The 8,428-nt window shown below is 36.5% G+C and overlaps 1 pseudogene; it reads left to right on the top strand.

Annotated features, from left to right (window-relative positions):
• Positions 1-1,073: 1,073 nt before the first annotated feature.
• LOC114727073 (pentatricopeptide repeat-containing protein At1g31430-like) lies at positions 1,074-6,020 on the top strand (annotated as a pseudogene).
• The last annotated feature ends 2,408 nt before the right edge of the window (positions 6,021-8,428 follow it).

Here is an 8,428-nt window from a genome sequence, read left to right on the forward strand (position 1 = left end):
TTCTAAGTTGCTGTTGCCAGAGGAAGAGGAGATGAACTTGAAAAGGGGAGAGAGATAGAGAATTGAGTCTGATTTGTTGGGGGGAGGAATTGACATAAAGAGAAGAGGAGAGAGATAAATTTAAGAGGGTGATGTATAATGTTTTTAGTGAAAGGATTATGCTGAGCCAGACAGATAGACACATAGCTGGACCCACCTTAGAAAAAGAAACGACCGTCTAGACCTATTAACAGAAGCGATGAAATTGCTCCGTATTTTAAAGTTTGTGTATAATTTTGCACCTTTCAAAACTTAATGGTGCCAAATGCTCTTAGCAAAAAACATTATTGTTAAAATGCACCTTAACCCTAATATTTAACACTATAACTTTTGAACTTTTCCTGTCTCAAAGAAAATTTACTTATTCTTATTGAGGAAATAGTTCCATTCATTGTAACTTCTAAGCAGTGCAATATGTTACATCAATATATTTTATATTTTTGTTTGGTGGTTTTTTTTCGTAAAGGGAGATATAAATTATTGATGTAACAGTTTATTTTATATGCCTCCTCTCCTGCCTTCCCTCCCTTGGGAAGCACATACACTTGCAACCACAAAAACTTGATGGTATGCTCTAAAGTTTAGACGGTAGAATTTGAACATTATTCAATCTTGCTTTCAGTGATTTAGGTAGATTTGTTGGAAAGCAGTCCTTGGAAAGGATGATTTCATGTGAACTTTGAACATGCTCTGATTTCATAGTCCTGCTCAGTTCAAGTAATGTTCTTTGTGTGCACCTTAAATTCTGCTGAAATATTAGCTGACAAATTTGTTTTTTCTGTCTTTCTTGACCTTTGAGTTGATTTTCCTTAGGGATTTCTTCTTTCTTCATGATTATGACATCTGGAAATTTGTAACCCAGAGTTAGCCTGTGAAGAAAATCAATGATACTTCAAGGATGCCATGTGAGGAAAACAATAAGAAAACAAAAGGAAGGGCATGAGAGTTTAGACTATGATCTGAAATGAAGGGACGAGGTCAAATTTCACATCATTCACAAATTTATTTGCATTGCTCAGCATAAACTTCCAATAATGCCTGTATACAGTCATACTTCTCTTTTGCTCATTAAGTCACACAAGTTCTCTACCTCAACACATGGTGGAAAACTGACAAGAGAGCGTGCATTGGCCTTCTCAAGCTTGCAAATCAATGTTCCACCTCAAGCAAATCCAGGCTCAGATGTTTCTTGCGGGTCTACATGAAGACTTGGACACCCTCGGCAAACTTATGGTCATCTGTACTGACTCATCTGTTGGGGACTTACACTATGCATGTAGAACCTTTAACTACTTCACAAGCCATCCTTGTTTATATACAATCTTATGACCAAAGCCTTGTGGAAAGTGGAAAAGAGTAGTTTCAGAGAAGCCATTTCCTTATTTAGTCAACTGAGAAAAAGATGGTTTATGGCCAGATAATTATACATATCCATTTGTCCTCAAGGCTATTGGTTGTATTGGACAGTTTAATGAAGCTGTGAAGGTTCATGGCTTCATAGTGAAGACCGGGCTTGAGCTTGATACTTATGTTTGTAACTCACTAATGAGAATGTATGCAGAATTGGGTAAAGTAGATAGTTTTGAAAAGTTATTTGAAAATATGTTAGAGAAAGATAAGGTTTCTTGGAATATCATGATTACAAGTTATGTAAAGTGTAGGAGATTCAAAGATGCCATTACTATTTTTCAGCGGATGCTAGAAGAAAGCAATGAGAAGCCTGATGAAGCTACGGTGGTAAGCACTCTATCAGCCTGTACAGCATTAAAAGATTTGGACCTTGGTAAGGAAATTCACAGTTATGTCTTGAGTGAATTCCTTTTAACAACTATAGTGGGCAATGCATTAGTGGACATGTACTGCAAGTGTGGCTGCGTAAGTATAGCTCAGGAAATTTTTGATGAGGTGCCTATGAAAAATGTGATTTGTTGGACAAGTATGATAAATGGGTATGTGACTTGTGGTCAGCTGGATGAAGCTCGAGATTTGTTTGAGAAAAGTCCAACGAGGGATATTGTTCTTTGGACAACTATGATTAATGGCTATGTGCAATTCAATCGCTTTGATGAGGCAGTTGCATTATTTCAAGAGATGCAAATGAGAAGAATCAAACCAGATAAATTTATTGTTGTTACTCTCCTTACAGGTTGTGCTCAGTTGGGAGCCCTGGAGCAAGGGAAATGGATTCATGGTTACATAGACGGGAACAAAGTGACATTGGATGCCGTGGTTGGTACTGCCCTCATTGAAATGTATGCAAAATGTGGTTGCATAGAGAAATCTTTGGAGATTTTCTATAGGTTAAGGGAAAGAGATACAGCCACATGGACTTCTATTGTCTGTGGTCTTGCATTGAATGGTAAGACAAGCAAAGCCCTTGAGCTCTTTCAAGAAATGAAAAAATTTGGGGCTAGGCCTGATGACATCACCTTTATTGGTGTTCTAAGTGCTTGCAGTCATGGGGGATTGGTAGAAGAAGGGCGTAAGATCTTTTATTCCATGAAGAGAACATATCAAATTGAGCCCAAGGTGCAACACTATGGGTGTTTCATTGATCTTCTTGGTCGAGCTGGACTGCTACATGAAGCAGAAGAGCTAATTAAGAAGTTGCCAGATCAAAAAAATGAGATGATAATTCCACTTTATGGATCTCTGCTGAGTGCCTGCAGATTTTATGGCAATATTGAAATGGGCGAAAGGATTGCTCAACGACTGGGAAATATTGAATATAGTGATTCCAGTTTGCATACGCTTTTGGCTAACATTTATGCTTCTGCTGACAAATGGGAAGATGTGAGCAAGGTCAGAAACAAGATGAAAGACTTGGGAATCAGGAAATTTCCTGGATGTAGTGCTATTGAGGTGAATGGCATTCTCCATGAGTTTCTTGTTGGCGACCCATCTCACCCTGAAATAGGTCACCCTGAAATAAGAGACACATATTCCATGCTGGATGCAATAACTAAACCCTTGTTTGGTTCAGAAGTAAATGAGATGGAAACAGAAATTTTATGTCTAATGAATTCTTAACTGCGAAATTGTGGTTGAGGAATATCAGTTTCCTGTCGAACTAAGGATCAGGTCTAAGAGATTGAAAATGTTTCTTGCCATTTTTTATGGTACAGCCAACCTGCCACAAGCATGGAACCAATTTAAAAATCCTCTCTGGGAGGATGCATGAAGTGTTGAAGAATGAAGTCTTGGATAAAAGTTTAAATGCTATTTGTGGATGAGTTTTGGACTGAATATTTTCTGTACTGATTTGTTGTTAGATTAATCTTCAAAACTTATTGAAAAGACTCGTCTTTCAAACATTGATAAGCATATTCTAAATCTAGCAATCCGTGCCAGTCATGATGGAGGAGAGCCCAAATATAAGCTTCATCTCAAACTTTTTCCTTAGAAGATCTTCCTGGCTCCCCTGTAGCAAGATAATTCTATCATCTAAGAGGCCTGCTTTAGGGATCCTTGGAGCGTTAACCAGATGCCTCAGATTCCTTACTCATACATAATGAGAGCCAGATGTTCTCAAGTGAGTCTTTCCTCTCTTAGCTTTTACTTCTACTTAAATTTGTTTCTTCAGAGGACGAAATGATAACACATAGATCTTAAGCTATATGATGTTTCAATTGGTTTGATTTCCTTGAAACCATATTAGCCAATTTCGTTTTCATTTTCAATTGTTTAGGCAGCGATGTATTGATGTATATAACTTGATTAGTTGTATGAATCGCTCATTGATTGATCTTTCTGCTCATTCCCTCCCTATCTTTTTGCAGAATATAATACTATTCAATTCTAGCCGTTTTAACTGTGATATTATATCTTTCTTGATCTGATATTTCAATTAGTTTTGATTCTTTGAATCCACATGCAGTTCTAACTATTTAGGCAGTAACATTTTAGTTCTCAGTCATTTGTATGAATTGCTTGCTCTTCCCCCGTTATCTTTTGCACAACATATTATTCAATCAATTTTGTTTAGACTGCGATATTATATTGTTCAATATCTGATGTTTCAATTTGTTTAAGCCAAATTTAGTCTCCAGTTCTAAGTTTAACCAATTTCATCATATGTAGACTAGACCAATCAATCAACCTATAATAATAAATCAAAATCAATGATCAGCCGGTTCATTTTCAGATCCATGTCGGCTCCTCACTCAAAATACTGTTCTATGAACAGTAACAGCTTATAAACAGTGCCAGCTCCCGGCATCACTTTTTTTTTTTTTTTTAGAAGGATGTTCTCATCTGTCATTTTCTTAGCCTACTACACCTACTCCCCTGTTCAAATTCAAAATTGAAGCTCTATTAATTTGTTTCCTTTTCCCCTCATTTTCTTCTTCTCTTCACCAATGCCGGTGAGGGACCCCCGGGGGAGAGAATCTTCTAGAAGCTTCAAGCAGTTTCTCCTTTGCTCAAGTTGTTGCTCCTCTCGTGAAGGGAGAATTTTTTTTTTTCCTCCCCCATATATGATGCTCTGCTCTCACCCTTTGTATTTGTAATCTCTCCTTGTCTCATCTATTTTTCTCTTTCTTTTTCATTTCTTCTCTTTGTTGGCGGAGAGATCAACTAGAGGGGTCTTCAACTTCATCTCCATTTTGGTTGATTGATTGATTGATTTCTGACCTACAACTTCACTACTTTGGCTTTAAAGGTGGGATTTCTCCATGGTCTTTTCTTATCATGAGCATTTTTTTTCCCTTCCATTTCTTTCGTGCTTATTCTACTTTATTCTTCTTCATCCTATATTTCCCACCATTTTGTCTATTTATGCTTCATGATTCTCATCGGGTATGATTTTTGGAACCCTCAAGCCGTTGATTTCAACAAAACAATTTTAAGGAAGGAAAAGAAAAAAGCAACAATACTTGAATGGTTCATTAAAATGCTGTGTGTGATGCATATATGGTGTGAGGGAAGTTTGAAAAATGCAAGTAAATAAATTGGAATGACAAGCAATCATTTGCATTAACTTTTGCAAATTTTTCATTTCATTCATCATTCTCCATAACTTCCACTCATAAAATAATGTTCATAGAACAGTATTTTGATTCTCATATGAAAATGAGCTGACTGGTCATGGATCTACATTAATTATGGCATTGCTTGTTGTTTTGTTTTTCTTTTTTTCCCTCTCAAAATTTAAGTTTTAATTATATCAGAACCTTCCTTCACGTGGAATTAAACTTTGTCAACAAAATAGCAAAAAAGAGGACCATGATCGTGGAAGTACACTGGATTTGAGAGCCATTTTCATTCACAAGCATGGAGGTACATTGAAACACACATTGAAACACAATTTTCAATATATTATCATTCATTGGGGAATGAGAGTGGCTGAGCATTGCTAATAGGTTGGTAGTTGAATTAGCCTTTTCTCCAAGAACTTTAGAGACGGAGAATCTTTTATACGCTATTATGATCAGCTTTTTGGTCATTTCTCTTCATGTTTTGAGGAGATAGCTGTTGTGTTTCTTGATTATCTAATATATATATTTATGATATTATCCAGTTCCTTATTTCATGTTTATATATGTTTGCAGCTAGACTGGAGATTTACAATTGATATGCAGTTACATCAACGATCACTAAAATTTAACAGCAAAAGGATCCTCAATTTTGGGTGAGATCTTGGCTTGCCAACACATTCCAACTCTATCAAAGCTATGGTGGTCCATAAATTCATAATTGTGATGGTTATGTTTCAAATGATGTGGAGGCATTAGTAGGTTTAGATATTAGTCCGCAAATTCAATAAAATGTGGTGGCGTTTTCCTTTTTTTCTAAAAAAATTATTTATGGAGACTAATCGAATTTTCAGGGGTTTCATATGTATACTTTTTTTAATGTATTTGTGGGACAGGTTTTGATCAATAGAGATGTGTAAATAATTCTCTCATTTCAATTTATTTTGGTCAAGCAATTTTTGCTATCAAATGTGATAACCACATTTTATATATATTATACTTTGCGTCCCCAGTGCATGATGTTCTTTCTACATTCTACATTTTCTCAATGATATGATTATCATTGTTTCAATGTCTTGCTTAGTTTTTCAATAAACTAATCTAAGTTCAGTAAAAGGTGTCAAGTTAATTTTTTTTTGTTTCAAACTATGACTTCTTTAAACAGGCACACAGGTGTGTATGTAAAGTTGATGGGAAAGTAGTTTTTAGTGTGAAGTAGATTTTAGTTATGCCAATACGCTACCATTAAATTTTTTGTGCTTAGGTTGAGCATTAAATTTTTTCAGCCATCTAATGGAAGATTATAGTCACAAAATAACTATTGTAATTATAACTTGGTCCCGAGATGGTTGATGGACAATGTATGGACCCTGTTCATTAAAATTTAGTCACGTTTTTGGGATCATGAAGGTGCAGGAGGCATGTGAGAAAGGCATATGTCATAGCAGTCAACAATCTTTATCTAAAGCATTATTTATTTAAGTCAGTATTCAGCCCCTTTTTTCCACTTTATTGAAAGTGTCAAATTGTGTCCTATGTCAGAATTTTAGAAAATAAGTTGACCTTGCTTGCTATGTGAAATGAAGGAAGGTAGGTTGCTTGTATTCTTTATATTTGTTTAAGTTGTAGCAGAAGGTGGAAAAAGCTGATTGTGGTTGCAAGATAAGTTATTATTGTAGTTGTGGGATAAGTTATGTTTCAGAAGCACATGTGTGCAGTTATTATAGCCGGAAAAAATTAGATGTGATCTGTCTTAGGATTTGAAGCACATTTTGCTGCCACATGCATTTAACAAATTATATTTGAAGACATTGTGTTTATTGAATTTGAAGAAGACGAGACAGGGGAGACAATTCTTCTGTATGTTTTATTCAATCTGAACATCAACATATATACAACAAACCGAATCTGGACCCACCAATGGTGAGGTTGAGAATCATGCGATTACAATCAAGAAATCATTTATAGTTTAAATTCTATGCTATTTACAATTAATTCCTAGAGATCTGCCTAACATATCGGGGTTCCTATTATATCGGGATTTCTACACTCCCCCTCAAGTTGGATCATAAATATTGAACATGTCCAACTTGCCAATGAAGTATTCAAATTTGTCTTTAGCCAATCCTTTTGTAAGAACATCTTCAGTCTGCTCTCTGGAGGGTATGTTTTCTAATCGGATCACCCCATTATCAATCTTTTCTCTTATGAAGTGCCTATCTATCTCCACATGCTTGGTTCTATCATGTTGAACCGGGTTATGAGAAATATTGATTGCTGCCATACTGTCTGAATATAGTGTTATAGGTAGACTCATGCTCATTTTGAGTTCTCTGAGTACTCACTTCAACCATATGCCTTCACATATCCCAAGTGCAATAGCTCTAAACTCAGCTTCTGCACTGCTTCTAGCCATCACACTTTGTTTCTTACTTCTCCATGTGACAAGATTGCCCCACATATAGGTGCAGTACCCCGAGGTGGATCTTCTATCGTCTTGGTCACTTGCCCAATCAGCATCTGTAAACAGTTCTATATTCTTCTTGTAAGATTTTTTAAAAAGGAGAGCTCTTCAGATATCTAATCTAAGTATTCGATAGACTTCATTTAGATGCTTCTATTTAGGGTCATGGGATTGTTGGCTGACCATACTAACTGCAAAGGCTATGTCAGGTCGAGTGTGTGAAAGATAAATGAGTTTTCCCACCATTCGTTGATATCTCCCTGTATCTACAGCCTTTCCCAAGTCATTCTCGTCACTTATCTTGTCCACCCTTATGGGGGTATCACTTGGTCTACACCCCACAATGCCTGTCTCTTTCAAGAGATCTAGAATGTACTTCCTCTGTGAAATATAAATTCCCTTTCTTGACTTGGAAACTTCCATTCCAAGGAAGTATTTCATTTTCCCTAGATCCTTGATTTGAAACTCTCGGGCCAGTGCTTTCTTGATTTGATCAATTTCTGTTAGATCATCTCTTGTAAGGACAATTTCATCCACATACACAGCTAGAACTGCTATCTTTTTACTCTGATGTTTGAAGAATAGAGTGTGATCACTTTGCCCTTGGGTATACCCTTGTCTCTTTAGGACTCGAGTGAATCGTTCAAACCACACGCGCAGGGATTGTTTTAGTCCGTATAGTGATTTTTTGAGTCTGCAGACTTGTTTTGCACTCTTTCCAGGGAACCTAGGAGGCATCTTCATATACACTTCCTCTTTCAGTTCTCCATTGAGGAATGCATTTTTTACATCTAGTTGGTGCAATGGCCAATCCAGATTTGCAGCTAACGATAGTAAGACCCTGATTGTGTTCAACTTTGCCACTGGTGCGAATGTTTCTGTATAATCCATTCCATAGACCTGAGAGAAACCCTTTGCAACAAGTCTCGCCTTGTATTTGTCAAGACTTCCA

This window comes from Neltuma alba, unplaced genomic scaffold (assembly GCF_004799145.2).
Source record: "Neltuma alba isolate B1F8T4 unplaced genomic scaffold, ASM479914v2 tig00012437_pilon, whole genome shotgun sequence".
Lineage (NCBI taxonomy): Eukaryota > Viridiplantae > Streptophyta > Magnoliopsida > Fabales > Fabaceae > Neltuma > Neltuma alba.